At 35.4% G+C, this 17,999-nt stretch overlaps 1 long non-coding RNA gene across 1 annotated transcript; it reads left to right on the forward strand.

The window, feature by feature from the left end:
* The first annotated feature begins 4,325 nt into the window (after positions 1–4,325).
* LOC136328995 (uncharacterized) lies at positions 4,326–14,151 on the forward strand. Its single transcript, XR_010730127.1, has 3 exons — positions 4,326–4,401; positions 12,031–12,099; positions 13,782–14,151. It is a non-coding gene; the product is annotated as an uncharacterized lncRNA (long non-coding RNA).
* Positions 14,152–17,999: the final 3,848 nt, after the last annotated feature.

Here is a 17,999-nt window from a genome sequence, read left to right on the forward strand (position 1 = left end):
TAAATTTTTTTTAAATAATTTTTATTTTTTTAATGGGGTGACATCAATAAATCAGGATACATATATTCAAAGATAACAAGTCCAGGTTATCTTGTCATTCAATTATGTTGCATACCCATCACCCAAAGTTAGATTGTCCTCTGTCACCTTCTATCTAGTTTTCTTTGTGCGCCTCCCCCTCTCCTTTCCCTCTCCCTTTCCCCCCTCCCCCCGTAACCACCACACTCTTATCAATGTCTCTTAGTTTCACTTTTATGTCCCACCTACGTATGGAATAATGCAGTTCCTGGTTTTTTTCTGATTTACTTATTTCACTTCGTATCATGTTATCAAGATCCCACCATTTTGCTGTAAATGATCCGATGTCATCATTTCTTATGGCTGAGTAGTATTCCATAGTGTATATGTGCCATATCTTCTTTATCCAGTCATCTATTGACGGGCTTTTTGGTTGTTTCCATGTCCTGGCCACTGTGAACAATGCTGCAATGAACATGGGGCTGCATGTGTCTTTACGTATCAATGTTTCTGAGTTTTGGGGGTATATACCCAGTAGAGAGATTGCTGGGTCATAAGGTAGTTCTATTTTCAGTTTTCTGAGGAACCACCATACTTTCTTCCATAATGGTTGTACTACTTTACATATATGGAACTCTAAAGTTATTTTTATTTCATTTTGATTACTAAATTATTTCCCTACTGACCCCATCTTTAACTTGAACTAGTCATGTTTGTATTGTCTACAGTGACTCTTTTCTCTAAAAATTGAATTTTATACATTCCCATTACCAGTAGCTACAAACATTTTGTTTTTTCAATTTCAAAGTGAACATAAATGCAGTTTTATAATATTCAGTGTTCATTATAAATTCTAAATAAATGTTGGCTCTTGAAAATTTCTCATCCTTTTGTATTCTCTTTTAAAATGTATCTTCCTTCAATAGAAGTTTAGTGTTGTTAGTCCTAAAAAATACGTGGCCTGGAGCATAATCCCTAAACCCTGTTTACCCTAACATTCTACTAAATTTCTGAAAAACTTAATCACAAAAAATATATTAAACAATAAAATGTAGGGCTGTAGCCTATACCTTATCTGGTCATCTAGTCTGCTGATCTCTCTGAGCCCATGTGTGAAAGCCAAGAGCTTGTATTGCCCACTTAACACATTCAGCAGTGGAAGATCCCTGAGCAACTCTCAAAGTTCATTCCCCATGGGACATATTCTAGTATCTATTATGTATTCTAAAGGTAGGATTAGACCTTGATCAAGAGAAGTCTTTGGGACAAGCCCTACCACTTAAGTCTCATGAGAGGAAAGTCCAAGGATAGAGAACATGATGTAAAGACATTAAGACAGGAAGGTGTGTTAACACAGTCTGGTTCATTTTATAATCTATTCATTCCTTCCAATGAAAACATTACACTCCAATAAAGTAAGAAAACTTTGTGTGCATGTGGACTTTGTTTTTGTCCGTGACTCACTTCAGAGCTCCTTTTCCTTGAGGAGGAATGAAGGGGCAGTAGCATTGGGCTCTTGCCCCATACCTCAGCCTCCAATAGTTCCATTGTTTCAACATGATTTGCAGACTGATGACCATGGAGCAAAAACACTTGCCACAACCAAAGAGAAATGTACCAGCATTGAGAGATTAAAATCCTGCTCTGGCCAGATTTTCCCCATGACTTTGTGACCAATTCAGCATTAACATGAAGAAATAATTACATCGAGTAGAACTCAGGTGGTTGGCATTCCATAAAGTTATTGAACAGGGAAGAATATGAAGCTGTAATGAAATGCACAGTATAACTAACAAGAGAGGGATGTCTATCACTTAAACTAGGCGAATGCCGTACTGAAGTTGGTGAATGATTATTTCACTTATTTACTGAATGTTTATGATAGTAAGAGCAAGTGTTTATATAGCATCTACTAGATACTAAACCCTTTATATTTGAAAATATATTTAACATTTATGTTAATCATTTGATATTATTGTCTTCTCTGTTTTATGGATGTTGCAACTGAGGCATGACAAAATTAAATATCACATTGCTAGTTGGTGACAAAGCTGAGATTCTAATGTAGTTGGACTATATACAGAGTCCAGGTTCTCCTTAACCACTCTGCTTTGTGATTGGAATACATATAGTAGAGTGTGCATCAGTAGAAAGATGGTACATAAGCTCGAACAAAATGTAAACCCTGTTTTCTATCCTCAAGGAGTTTAGTCTAGTTAGAGTGATGCCCATGTAAATAGCTAAGTAAAATACAGTATTGAAATGTAATATGCCTAAGAAAAACAACCTAAGAGAGGAACCCAATGATTCTCATAGGTTCATGCCAAATGGAGGAAACTGTATCTAAGACGAGACCTAAAATACTAAATAGTAATCAGTGACAGTGAAAGGAGAGAGTTACAGGCAGAGGAAAAAAATGCGAAGGTCCTCGTCACAGCCACTATGTTGGAGAAGCAATGTGCAAAGACAGGATAGTAAGTTCTAGCAGATCTCCCTCACGAAGTGATACCACACTTAAAACCAACTAGACTAGAAATAATTGTGCTAAGAAACTAAACAAACTAATAAGTCCTAAAACTTAAGAGAGGCCATCTTCATAATGGCCTAACTGCCTAACAAAGTAAGAAAAATATAGGATGCAAAACATAAAAATAGAACAAACTTTCTTAACTTCTGACAAGCTGATGGACTGCAACATGTCAGACAGATAAATTATAATGTTCAATGATTTTTTATGTGTTTCTCCCTCATACACTCTCCACCAAACTCTAAATTCCTTGAGTACAGAAATCATGTCTAAATTATATCTAAATTTTCTTTAAAAAAAAGCCCAAATTAGACATCATTGATGTATTACCATTACTTTTTATTGGTGAACAGTGTCTCTACCATGACTATTTACATCTCATATTCTTCATTTGTTAATGTTTTTTAAGACCTTGGTGTTTTTGACTACTAAGAAAGAAAATAATACAATTGTAAAGGCCGACATAAGATAGTATATTATCCTTGTTTGAAAATTTTTTCTCAAAGTGAAATTTATCCTCCAGGATATAATAGTTCCTTTCTGGTTATTATAATGTGAGTAAATATGGAGCTCCATACAAATATTGAGTTGACATTATTTTTCCGATATCTTTCTACTGTTATAAGAATAAATGGGCAGTGTATTTTTGGAACACAGTATCTTCCTTTCTTCTTCAGACAAATTCTAAGCTATTAGAGAAATCAGCATTTGATACTTATTTAAAACAATGAACATATTTTACCTGTAGGCTAAAGAAGATGAAATTTTTTTCAGTTTTATTGAGTGTTTTTGACACCTCAAGGTCACTTTGACCATGTCACATCAGTTCAGACAGTGAAGCACTCTCATAATTTTCTTTAATATAATGAGGATACCGTAGGCAATAAGGACTTTTCTTGAACATGATGAATGGATGCATGACATAGAATGACTTTTCTAATAACTGCCATCAAAAATATTGACAGATTATGTACATGAATCTGTGAATACATATGTGTAATTTCCTTCACTCCCTCAATATCAAGATTTTATTTAATCTAAAATAAAAGATAAAAGATTGTCAAGGTAAAAAATACTTTTACAAGAAGTCTTATTTTCAATTGATACATGTCAATAGCTAGGTAGATTCAACTATTACTACTGTTGAATGTCACCTGAACTCAGGTGTCATTTCTTCCAAGTATATATATTGAGTGCCTACAATGTTCCAGGCACTGTATTTGGCTTCAGGAATATAATAATCATAATAGTGCATAAGATAGATACATATACTCCTAGAGTCACACCATACTGCAGTGTAAACTAAACAGTCTTCAGGGTAAATCCTGAAGACAGTCATATATGCAGCAAACACACTGCTAGTGGGAAGCCAATTTCTGTTATTATTTCTCTTAAGCAGAGACTGGTAACTAAAACAATTATTTTCCTAAATCTATTTTGTTCAGTTCTTTTTACTGATATTAACTCATTCAGACAGGGAAAACACCAAAAGAAATCTCTACATACATGCAAATATTCAACCAGGTTTGACAATTGTTTATCTAAACTGCTTTATGATAAACTTCCTATGTGTCATCCTTCTCCTCATGTGCCCAACTCTAGGTGTCTACAGCCTACTCACATGCAGTAAAGAAACTAACATCAGATTCCCATTAATTTGACTCCCACATTGTACCATACCTTTCAACCAAACCAAGATGATAGATTTTTATGATTCCTTCTGCACTGATAAAGGTTCTTCCCAATTGCATCAGTCAATGTGTAACTCAGAGTTTCGTTTCACGGGAGTTAAAATAAAAGTCCTATATCTTGATATGAAGTCAAAGAAAAGGATCAGCCTAAGTGGGTATTATTAAGTGAGTATTATTGCATTGTTTTCCTTATTATAATTTTTATTTCTAATTATAATTAGAAGAATGCTATTAGAATTTTGCTTTCAGGTTTCTAAGAGTTCTGTCAATTCTAGCTTATTTCTTGTTCTTAATATATATCTTTAAGCAATAAATTTCTGTAAGTCAGCCTCTCAAAATAGAAACTGTATCCCTTCAAGTGATTTATATATTCTAAATTTATCCCTTCATGAGGCTACCATATGTCTTTTCTTTCTCTTATTCTTTAAATCATATTTTCTACTTCAAGGCCAGTGGTTTGGTTTTGTTTTTAATTAGTGATAAAAAGTTTATCTTTATGTCATTCTTATTATTAAGTATACTTATAAAAATACACAAATGTTCAAAGTAAATTGAATAAGTCCTGCCAAGTTGTTTTATAGAACAAAAGGAAAACAGGCAAATTCCTTAAAGTAACTCAGTTTACTAGGTAAAATGTTGGGAATCACAAACTCTAATCTGGGAAAGATGACCATAAAGGTTAATTCTGAAGTATTAATAACTGACTTGAATAATTGTTAACCTGTTACCTAGTAATCCCTGATGAGCCATAATTCCCCAAATTAATTTTTTTTAAAAAAAGGAAGCCAAATACCTTGCCTGTCATTGAAGTCATGCAATTATATTTTTAAAATAATCTGTATCAGATTAAATAAATCTTCTTCTACTCTTAGTTTATCAAGGACTTTTTTATAGTCATTGATGGTTGTTAAATTTTAATCATCTTTTTACATTAATTGACATGATTATATTACATTTCTACTCTATTAATATGGGTGACATTAATTTTTGAATGTTAAACCGACCTTGCATTCTTGGGATAAACTTGACTTGATTATGAAGTATTTATTATTTTATTATGTCACTAAATTTTATTTTTAATATTTTTACAATTCTTGCAATGATATTTGTATGAGAAAGTGGCTTGTACTTATACTTTTTTTTCAAAGTCCTTGACAGATTTTAATATCAAGGTTATCCTGGCCTTTTTAAATAAATTAAGAAGTATTCTAGTCTTTGGGAGAAGTTGTGTAAGTTTGGTATATATATTTTTTAAATGTTGAGAAGAATTCACTGAAGAAGCCATGTTGGTTTAAAAACAACTTTTTTGTGGGAAGAATTTTATTAAAAAATTAATTTATTTAATGGATATAGAAACTGTTCAAAATTTCAATTTATGATTACATTAGTTTCTAAAAGACTTTTTTAAAGAAATGTATCTATTTTATTCTAAAACTTCATTTTTATTGGCATAAAGTTTTTCACATTATCTTAATATCCTTTCAATATCTCTAAGATTGAATACTATCTTATTTTTCAGTTATAAAATTGCTATCTTATAATTTGTATCTTCTCTCTTCTTTTTACTCATTCTATCAATTTGAGTCATTTCAAAGAACAAACTTTAAGCTTTAGTAATTTCTCTTCTGGTAAATTTTTTGGGGGGTTTTCTTCTTTTATTTTTTATTTTTTCTTTATTGTACTACTTTTGTTTTTTATTAGTTGTGGGGTTTCCTGCCACATTACCTGAAATTAATTCTAATAATATTAATTTTCAGCTTTTCTTCTTTTCTAATATATTCACTTAAGGTGTAAATTTCTTTCTAATCATAGCCTTAGCAAACTCCTAAAATTTGTATGTATTATATTTTCATTATCATTAGGTCAAAAATATTTTATAATTTTCCTACTGATTTTTTTCTATATAAAGTATTTATAAATATATTGCTTGATTTCCTAACAATTGGATGTTTTAATATTACTTTTTATTGATTTTTAGCCTAATCCATTGAGATCAGAAAACACACACTGATCTCAGTCTTCTAAAATTTGAGACTTGCTTGATAATCCAGGATGTGTTCAATTTTGCTAAATATTCAACATGCACATGAATATAATGTGTATTGTTAGATGCAGATATTTTATGTCTATATCTGCTTTATTAAATAATGAGATGTGTTCTACAGTTACAATGGTTATAGATATGTAGTTATACTTTTGTTTCTGTCAGTTTTTAACTTGTATATTTTAAAACTATCTTATTAGGAGCTCACAAATTTAAGAATATTATATATACCTGTTGGTTTGATCTTTTTATCATTCTGAAATATCATTGCTTTTTTTCTAAAAATATTCCTTTTTTGATGTTATTATAAATATAGCTGTTTTCTTTTGGTTAAGATTTATATTACTCTTTTGTAAATTTTAAATTTTTTGGTGTACTTCTATTTAAATATGTCTTATAGAAGCAATATATAATTGACTTTTGTTTCTCATTTGGTCTGACAATCTTTATTTTGAATTGACTTTTTGGTCCATTTACATTAAATGTCATTACTGAGATTTGTCTATTATGGCTGTAATCTTACTACTTGTTTTCTATTTTTTCAGTTTATATATTTTTTCTCCTTTTCTGCCTCCTTTTAAATAAATTAAGTATTTTAAATCACCCCATTGTCTTTCTATTAAATTATTAGTATTTTATTATTTCTTTAACTCTTATCCTACAGATTAAAGTATGCATCTTGGCCCTGGTGGGTGGACTAAGCAGTAGAGTGTTGGCCTGGCATGTGGAGGATCTGGGTTCAATTCCCGGCCACAGCACACAGGAGAATTGTCCATCTGCTTCTCCACCCTTCCCCCTCTCCTTTTGCTCTATCTCTCTCTTTCTCTCCTGCAGCCAAGGCTCCATGGGAGCAAAGTTGGCCCATGGTGCTGAGGATGGCTCCATGGCCTCCGTCTCAGGTGCTAGAATGGCTCCAGTTGCAACGGAGCAACGACTCAGATGGGCAGAGCATTGCCGCCTGGTGGGCATGATGGGCAGGTTGGGTGCATGAGGGAGTCTGTCTGTCTGTCTGTCGTCCCTTGCTTCTCACTTTGGAAAAATACAAAAATATTTAAAAATAATTTAAAGTATGCATCTTGCTTTATTAAAGTCCAACATGAATTAATGTTTTTATCCTTTCCTAGATAATGCTATTATTATATGTTTACTCCCTTTGTCCTTTTGAAAACTTATTTTAATTCTACCTATATTTTGTACTACTCAAGACTTGAGTAGCATTATTTTTCACATAAATATTAATTTTAAAAACTTTTAAATTGATTTTAGAGAAAGAGAATGAGAAACAGGAACACTGATCTGTTCCTGTATGTGCCCTGACTGGGGGTCATACCATCAACCTACAGGTTTTGGAACAATGCTCTAACCAGTTGAGCTATAAATGGCCAGGGCATATAAATATTAATTTTTATTTATCTATGTTATTTAACACTGGTCAATGGTTTTTCTCTTTCTTTTTCTCTTTTTTCATCTTTTTTTTGACATTGAGCTTTCTGAAATTTAGTTGGTCTGCTACTTGAAAAGCTAGCAAAGAAATCATTTACACAGCAGATTACAGTTTCAGCAGAGCAATTTGCCTCATGCAGGTTGAGACAAGGTGACCATGAAAGAAGTCTAAAACCTGGATTTTATGCCAGGCTCCCTAGTAGCTGACTAAAGAATATGGAGCAAGTCTCTCAACTTGTCTATATCTGTATTCTTTTACCTTAAAATGATGGCATGGGATTATAGACAGTTGATCCTAATCTTAGTTTTCTGTTAATCTAAGACATTTGTCTTGGCCACTCTAATAGACTGTGCCATTATATTTTATTGTCTGTTAGTATTTTAATTATTAATTGATTTTTATTTAATTAAATTATAAATTCAATTATATTAAATTATTTTAATGCAATTAGAGCCATAATTATAGGTAAAAAATATTTTTCTATTGTTATTCAAATGTAAAAGTTGAGCAAACTAAAATGTTTCCATTTTACTCCAAATTATTACATAAGCATTATATTATTTACAGTTAACATTTTAATACAATTTTTGTTTTTTCTGATTATCTGTGATGCTTCCTTCCAAAGCTAAACACATATTCACACACAAAGAAATAAAAAGGCAAGTTTTTTTGTGATAACTTATTTTATGTTTCCAATCATCTCAAAATATGTCATGAAATTCTCAAAAATTTATTTTAATTCAGTTTAATTTATAATAAACATGCCACAGACTATTGTGGGTACTGTGTGGATAAATAAAAGAAAAATATTAGATTCAGTTAAAATAATTCCTAAGAGGTTGGAAATAAGAATTTAAAGAACAAATAAAATTTCTTATTTCTTGTTGCATAATAAGAATTCAGTAAATGTTGACTAAATGAATGAATGTCATGTGAAAATAAAAGAATTAAATTTTACAAACTCACCTGAACAGGAATGTAACAGGAATGTAACTGAAAGTGTATGACACCACATAATGACAATATGGAAATATCAGAATTATTTGATTCATATGTTTAAATAAAAAAGAAGCTTTTATGGAACAGGTCAGCTTTTTTGTCACTACAAGCCAATGGTATAGTAATTAGTATCTTTCAGAATTATTCCATTATAGCCATGTAGAAATTAATATTCATCTAGAGAAGTTCAAGGCAAGGAATATTTGTGTCTGCTTTAAATACTGTTCCCTTTTATTTTCTCTTATCTTGAAATTTTCATGCTGAAATCTATTCCTAATGTTAGACTTATTAATGTTAAACATTATCACTTACATAGTAAAAAGCCATCTATATTGTTATGTTATGTCTACAGTCCAAAAACTTAACTCACCCTGAGAACAATTAGATATGATGAACTTGGCAGGAAGAAAATTTATGTTTTTTAATAAGTTCTCCAAATCAACTCTTCTATGTTTTCCTCTTGGATGTCTATTCCAAATAGTCATTCCTTTTCTGTTTTTGGGAGGGGGGTTTCTCTCTCATATATCATCAAAAAGTTTTGCTCTTTCTGGAATTTACTCTGGAAAGATGAGAGAAAAGCATCACTGATTTCAGCAATTGAGAGTGAACATTGGGAACATAGAGACAAGTCTTGTCTTCCCGAAAAATATCTGGGGTCCTTCTAGAAAGATCTTCAGCATGTCTAATAGCCTTCTAAATCATGTTTCATGTTTACTTTTTAGCAATACATGTTTATGGTATAAAATTTGGGAAAATAGATAAAGTGTATAAAAAGGAAAAATAAAAAGTGTAATTTTACCAAACTGATATCCTATGGTGCATTTTCTTCATCCGAAATTAAGACAATATTTTATGTACAGCTTTGTACTGCACTTTTTTGTATTTTATTTTGCAGATGTAGCAAAATTTATTCATTTCCTAATTGATAAAGATTTAGGCCATTTTTTATTTATTTATTTTTTTCCCTGAAGTTGGAAACCGGGAGGCAGTCAGCAGACTCCCGCATGCGCCCCACCAGGATCCACCCAGCACGCCCACCAGGGGGCGATGCTCTGCCCATCCGGGGCATCGCTCTGTTGCGACCAGAGCCACTCTAGCGCCTGGGGCAGAGGCCACGGAGCCATCCCCAGCGCCCGGGCCAACCTTGCTCCAATAGAGCCTTGGCTGCGAGAGGGGAAGAGAGACAGAGAGGAAGGAGAGGGGGAGGGGTGGAGAAACAGATAGGCGCTTCTCCTGTGTGCCCTGGCCGAGAATCAAACCCGGGACTTCTGCATGCCAGGCCGACGCTCTACCACTGAAATATTAAAAAATTAAAAATGGGGCCCTGGCCGGTTGGCTCAGTGGTAGAGCATTGGCCTGGCGTGCAGAAGTCCCAGGTTCGATTCCTGGCCAGGGCACACAGGAGAGGCGCCCATCTGCTTCTCCACCCCTCCCCCTTTCCTTCCTCTCTGTCTCTCTCTTCCCCTCCCGCAGCCGAGGCTCCATTGGAGCAAAGATGGCCCGGGCACTGGGGATGGCTCCGTGGCCTCTGCCTCAGGCGCTAGAATGGCTCTGGTTGTGACAGAGCGATGCCCCCTGGTGGGCGTGCTGGGTGGATCCCGGTCAGGCGCATGCGGGAGTCTGTCTGACTGTCTCCCCGTTTCCAGCTTCAGAAAAGTACAAAAAATATATATATTTTTTAAATAATTTTAAATGTATAATACATTATTATCTATAAATCTTTATATTTATAGATAATTATATTCTTATGATGAAATACTGGCCATAGAATTAGGTGTACCTTCGTCAAGACACTTTATAGCTGTAGAAAAAGTTTCCAAATTACCTAGAATATGTTTTGTACTACATTCAATGATGTACAAGAATAGCCATTTCTCAACAACCTCAATAGACTGGGTATTACAATTTTCTTGGCTCTTTTTGATCTTTTAAAGAAATAAATGCATCTGTTAGTTTCATATGCACTGTTTTTTACAACTTATTCTTACAACAGAAAAGTTTATTGTGGAGAAAGGATTTAAGCAGAGACTGAACCCAGTGAAATACTGACACTTGCTTCACCTGGGTACATCCAGTTTCCTCACTTCTCTAGTTGAAAGCATGGCTCATTTGCTTACATACAAAGTGCCATTGCTTATTCTCTACCCAGCTGGCCCACTAGATCCCAACAATCTCTGTCATTGAAGGTCCACTTTGTGCAGACAAGCTGAAGCTATTGATTATCTTCTGAACTAGAAGTCAATGATTTTTCTTTGACAGGAAAGGATTGTTCAGCATTTCATGTAGAACATCAGGTGCATAGAATTTGAATTTCTGTATGGTTGTAATATACCAAGTATTATTACATTGTATAATGAGAATAAACACTGGACTTGATGCTAAGAGCAATGATGGTGAATATTCATTAAACAGCTTTGACTTTAATAAATATCATTGTAAGTCAACACTCTCTTAGATGACCCATAACCTCAAGACTTTCAAGAGAACAAATATATTATGAACAAGTGATTGATTTTCTTGAAAATATTAATAATTTAATCACAAACCAATTTTTATGCACTTTGATGATTTTTTGTTTTGTTTCCTGTGCAAAACGTTCCTGAAAAATTCTGCAGTAGTAAATGAAATCGCATTATAACTGCTAAAAAACTTCTACTAGCTTATTCAGTATTCAATGTTTATCAGCCACAGGAAGTACAATGTTTGAGTGAGGAATGTAATGGCTTCAATTTAGCTTCTCCATTTAATAGCCACAATCTTGGGCTATTTAGATGGGATTGGATGCATTCAGGGTGGTATGGCCATAGGTGATCTTAGGCTATTTAGTTAATCTCTCAGTGCTTCAGTTTCCCCAGTAAAATGAAAATACTGAAATTTAGATCTTACTTCAAAAATGCTATAAGGGTTAAATAAGATAACATGTGCTTATAACATTGCCTGAAATATAGTATGTGCTCTATAGACAATATCAGTTGAAGTAATTCATTTCTATATATTAAACATTCTGCTCAACATAGTAATATATATATATGTGTGTGTGTGTGTATATGTGTGTGTGTTTATGTGTGTATTATACACACGCAGATATATACGACATGGTGACTAATCTCAACTAATTTACAAGATAACAAAGAAAATAAAATACGTATGCAAAGCCTAAAATTCTTCAAGATTAAATGCATTAATGTCTTCATTAATCGCATCTTGTTCAACGTAATCTTTCTACTGCAGCTTAAATGAACTTCTCCTTATCATGTTCTACCAAGTATTATAATTAATTATGTACATGTCTATTCTTTCCTATCAGATTCTGATCTCCTTGAAGCTGATTTATTTCATTCTTTTCCTACATGCCTTGTCCATTGGCTGGAACATAGTAAGTGCTCAATACTGTTTGATTAATGAATGAATGAAAAAATAAATAAATGAATGAATGAACAAATAAATAACTAACAATACAAAGCGGTATTTGGCAATTGCCACAAGAGCATCATAATCAAAATACTGTGGACGTTCATCTTTATCTCCTTCCATGAAAACTGAAGAGATCCAGAAAGAGCCACTTCTGATTTACCTTATTAACAATAGTTTTATGAAAAACATGGCATTGGAAGAGTTTCTTAAATGATTGAACAGGCACTCATTCCCACCTCACTGAGTCTCGGCTTCTTTAATCAGCCTTTCCTAACCCTCTCTTCACACTGTGAAATTCAGGAACCATGCATTTCTTTACTAAAGACAGGCCTTTCTAAATTTACAGAAATAGCCCAAGCACTAATTTTGAAGACATACTTCATCCCCATTGTACACATGCTAGGAAACGGAGAGCTATATGACAGAGATACACATCGTGTGTGCAAAGATAGCTCCATAATGGTTTCTGGATTGTTAAAATTGGAGGAAACCATTGCCTTTTAGAGGAAAGTTATAGTAAATGTCACCATATGAATAAACATTGTAGTGACATGCTTAAGCCTGTTTTTACTTGTTATGATTATGTTGCCTGACTCTTACCAGCAGAAGTGCTTCTCTCCTATTTTCCTTCACATTAACATTTACGATGAAGGGGCAGCATTCCCCTTTGCTCACATAAGCCAAAATAAGCCCCCTTCACCCAGCAATATTTCAACACTGAGCAACCAGCATAAACCCAGCTTGCTATGGACCTTAGCATGTTCCACCAGCTTTACCCCTGCCAACAGAACTGCCATTTGAAATCCATCTGCTCCAGTTCATGGACCTAAATTTTGACCTAGCGGGTAGTTGTCAAGTTCAAACTGAGCAAAAAAGGACCAAAGGTTCTAAAGGGAAACATTCTTCAGCACTGCTCCTTGTTCCCTGAGACATGAAACACCTAAGACAGCACTGCGAGGCATATTTTTCCGTGCAGAAGCAGCAGAAAACAGAACATGACTCCCCACCCTTTCTTTATATTCCAATGAGATTTGCTAGTTTAACCAGGGCTGCAGTACAAAAGCACTTGTGGTTCATGTTATATTAATAGTGTGGCCTGATTATCAAAAACCATTACTCTTGGTTATCTTGCAGCAGCTGTACCGAGCTGCTATAAGTCAGAGTGACTGCCCACACAGCGTTTGCTCCATGCTTATGATAACAGTATTCTTAATGCAAAAGTGCATTTGTAAAATTATTGCCTTTTAAAGATCAGATGTGTTATAAATGAGATGTGATCACACAATTGCTTTTCCCTGTGTAAAAAAATTAAATACATAAATTAAACGTCAGTCTCCTCCATTGTCATGGCTTCACAAGGGTCAGTTTACTTGTGGTCAAACTCAGAGGGATGGCTTTCAAAGCAGATGCGTTGTGAGCTGAATCCTGGCCAGGAGCACAAGCGGTGGCTTTTCTTCTTTTCTTTGATGTTGTCTTCTGTAGTATTGCTTTCTTTCTCAGTCTTCTGGATCCAACCCTTCTTTTATGCTGGTTGAGGGCTGCTTTGTTTACTTTAGTTTTGTTTTTTAAAAGCAGTAATGATAATAGATCAGAAACCATATCATTAGCTTATAGATTCAACTCATTGTTTCCGGTTCTTTGCAGAACTCCTTGTGGATGAGTGGCTGCATTCACAGCTCCTTAATGCGAAGCCTCTGTGGTTGACTTTTTAATTTCGCCTTCCCTACCTGTGACACTTTCACGGGCTCGGTTTTATATGAAAGAAGAGACAAAGACAGGAAGGAAAGCAACTCTAATAAAGTAAAAGAACTCAGTTCTAATGCTCGCTAATCTTCTCTAGGTTATATGTTTCATTATACATGTTATGCCAACCGGGAATAAGAGAGATATGGCTTTACTTGTGAAAACGCAAGGGACTCTATTACCGTGCATCTTTCAGGCTCCCCAGTTCCTTTATAAACAACATATAAGGGGTAAACATACAGGGCTCTGTCTCCCCTTATGTTTTTCCTATTTGAGCAGAATTTTAGAATCCTTGACTGTTATAGACAGTTAAGCTTTTCGGCCCTAATTCATTAAAAAAATATATTCATGACAAGTTGTCTGAAATGTGGTCCCTTAAGTTTTTTCTGTCTTTTCGAAACTGTTTCATATCGCTATCTAAGAAGAAAAGCCAGCCAAGATTTACATTTTAATTTAGTTAACCAAATAGTTCAGACTGTGTTCTCCAAAGACAAAGACTGGTCTGTAAGTGGGCCGGATTTTCCTGTATTTTATTGCTGTAATTTGCATGAGAAACACCAGATCCTGTATAATTGTTGCTTTGTTGTTGTGATCCGAGTAGCTGTTTCCAATGTCAATAATTATAACTTGAAATGAAATCTAGTAGCAGTTAGGGGGTGGGGAGTGGAGGGCACTGCCAGCCAGTCAGAATTTCACATCAAACTAACCACAGTCTAGCCTTCTAATGTGATGTGAGCAGCAACCAGCTTCCAACAAAACTCCATACAAAGTAAACAGAACAAGCAAGTCACTTGAGCCTTGCCACACTATACATCTTGTGTTATGACATTTTGTTTGGTGTCTAATGAAGAGCTAGCATGTTTTATATATGATGGCTGCTAATTGCTTCATTACCCATGCAAATCATAAAAGCAAACTGTGTCTTACCATAAAATTGGTAACTAGGCCATTTAAAAGACAGGCTCAGGAAAGTGTTATTATGTCCATGCTTCTTTTGCTCCTGCATTTTTTTTTATGACTTTGTATTAAGTTGGAGCATTTTCTCTGTGGTCATTTGTTCCTTTAGATTAGTCTTCAGTTAAGATAAGCATGTAATGGATGAAGCAAGGGGCCGTGTCAAGATTGCTGTTGCTGCTCCCGCCCAGCTGTGTCAGCAGACCCACCCAACATTTTGTCCTGATGCTTCCAAGTGATCTGAGAAGCAGGACATGGTGAAGGAAGGCTGCAAAGTCAGGGATCTGCCTGTAGAGTCATGCGCCTGCATTGGCTCTTTGTCAACATGGGGAGATGCCACTGCTGGGACTCACTGCTGGACCCATCTTATTAAAGGTAACACAAAAGCAATAGAAGTGGGAAAAAAAGAAAATGAAAGGGTAAGCTGGACAGAAAACTAAACACTTTCTAAGACCCCCAACTAAGTGGGGTAGAGTGATAGACACTTCTTCAGTACTCAAAATTTGGAACCTCCTGGGTTCCCTATTCAGATAATTAACACCTTAGCCTGGACTGAGGTTACTTCTCCCATTTTCCTAAGAATCAACCCATAGCTAATAGGCAGCATTTTGTTGTTTTTCTTACCAGAAGGAAAAGAGAATTCTTCAATAAAAGAATTCCAACAAATAAATAAATACAAAATTAAAATCTTACAGTGCAGTTTTCATTAGGGCACTCAGTTCCAGGATTGCAGGCAGATAGACTGGAAGACAGAGGAATCTGTTACAGTAAATATAATTTTAGACTAACTAGCAGAGGTGGTGTCATGGTAACAAAGAAATTCTGCCTGTGCACTAATTTCTCACCGCAGCTGTTGGGTGTTAGATTAGGAGGCTGTACACCTTTCCCAGGAATATTAAAGCAGACTGTCTAACCGCCTGTGTCTGTCCTCGTAGCCTCATTCTTGCTGCTAGCAGAGCATGTCCCAACTGTTGTCAATTTATCAATGTAACCTGCACTGGTGGGCACAGTGTGAGCAGCCATTAGGACAGGTGCCTCTATCCATCACAGCCAGTCACTTATTCCACCTTGTCAAGGAAACTAAATGGAGCTTTTGGAGAAATGTAAACAACTCTCTAATGGACAATCAAAGCTCCACTTTCTGAAGCAAACAAGAGGAAGAAATTTGACATTTTCTTGGGGGGGGGCATAATATTTAAGTGTTCTTTAAAAGAACTTTTTAATGGTTGTGGTTTTAAAACACCAAGGGGGAGCAGGCATAAGAGGAAGTAAAGGGAACAAGTAAAATAACTAAAACAAAGTCGTTCTTGTGGCCAAAGACTGAGAAATTAGGATTATGAAGGGGTGACGTGTTGAGTGAAGGAACCATGAGCTATTCTAGGGGAAGAGTAACAAAGTTGAAAAGAAAGTTAACTTAAAAAAAAAAAGACATTCCTAATAGAAATTGAACACTTGTAGTTAATTACTTTTTTATTAATATGTTTTCAGAGTTCCAAATACGTACATATGAGAAGAGCAAAGAAACACTATTTAAATATCCATTGCCCAAAACACCCTTCATGGCAGAAGCCTGACTAAACAGATGGCTTTTCCACTGTGTCCCTGAACACAGAAAAGTCAGCTTTGTCCAACCAAGAGGGGAAGAAAACTCCTCAGAAAATGCCCTGACTTTCACCTCCTGCTTGGGACTATTCTTAGCTGATAAGCATCCCTCTGCTGTGACAGTGTCCAGAGGGAGGAGACAATCTCCAAAGCAGCAGTTTCAAGCCTGAGCATTTAGGAATGCACCTTGAATGTCACTGAAGTGACGAGGTAGCCAGGGCAAACTGTGGAGCACAGGTGTTCCTGGCAAAGCATGCCTGGTGCTTTTAGGCAGATGGACAGAGCTACATGGAGCCAGCTGAAGCTTCTGGGTGGCCTTCCAAAGATGCTCTGTGGTTTTCCATCCTGGAGGTAACAAAGACTAGAGTAGCTGCCAGTAGCTGCATCATAGGGAGGAGAGGTGGCCAATCTCAGAGCTGGATGCAACTAAAGAGAAAAAAGAGATGCTTTGTGAAGAAGGTGCCTTCTGGGAATCAGGTAGCAGTAAGGGGCCAAGAGGTCACTGCAACCTCTCTTGCTGATGTGTCTGGGAATAAATAGGAAGCTCTAGTTGGAAGCTTTGAAATTGGCCCTGATACTCTCTCACGAGAAAAAGCCTGCCTGAGTTAACTGTACCTTCCTTGATGGCAGTCCCCTCTTTTGTTCTCATTAGTTTCCCTAAATTATGGCTAACCTAGGATCTAGAGGTTAACATACTGTTCACTTAATGTGAGCAAAATTTGGATATTATCAGCCATTGAATGGCACTATGACCCCAGGTCTCTAGCCAAGTCGTTCTAACAGAGCCAAATTGGAGGATGGTGGTAACAAACCGCCGTGGGGCAGAGTGTGCATCTTAGTTTCTGGAGGGTGAGCCATTCTCCAAACTAGTGTTCTTCAGTAGAACCTTCTGTAACCATGAAAATATTCTGTGAGGCCGATTTGGAAACCTCTAGCTGTACTTAGTTTTTGAGCACATGAAATGTGGCCAGCATGACTGAGGAACTAAATATATAACTTTTATTTTATTTTAATTACTTCAAATTTTAAAAAGCCCCATGTCGCTAGAGACTACTCTTGGAAAAGACAGCTCTTGACCTATTTCCTGAAAAAATTTGTGGATATAACTGATAAAATTCTTCTGGAGCTGTGCTGTCCAGTATAGTTGGCCATATATAACTGTTTAAATTAATTATAATTATAAGTAAGTTAATATTTAGTTTCTTAGTTTCCCCAGTCACATTTTTAGGGTTCGATGACCACACATATCTAAGGGCTACTGTATTAGCCAACTGCAGATATGGAGTATTTCCATTTTTATAGCAAGTCCTGTTGGACTGAGCTGCACTGGGAGTGAGTGTGGACACCAATGCAAAAAAGCAACTAAACCACTAAAGAACAATTTCCTGATTCATCATAATGTTTACTGTGTATCTACTTTTTTTTTTTTAACCAGGAGGGAAGTCAAACGTTAGGGCTACAGTGGTAAATAATAAATGCGTGGCCTTGTTCACATGAAACTTAAAACCATTTGAGACTCAAAAGTAAATAATTGTATTGCTATACAGTTATTATAGGAGAAGT

Source organism: Saccopteryx bilineata, chromosome 3, assembly GCF_036850765.1.
Source record: "Saccopteryx bilineata isolate mSacBil1 chromosome 3, mSacBil1_pri_phased_curated, whole genome shotgun sequence".
NCBI lineage: Eukaryota > Metazoa > Chordata > Mammalia > Chiroptera > Emballonuridae > Saccopteryx > Saccopteryx bilineata.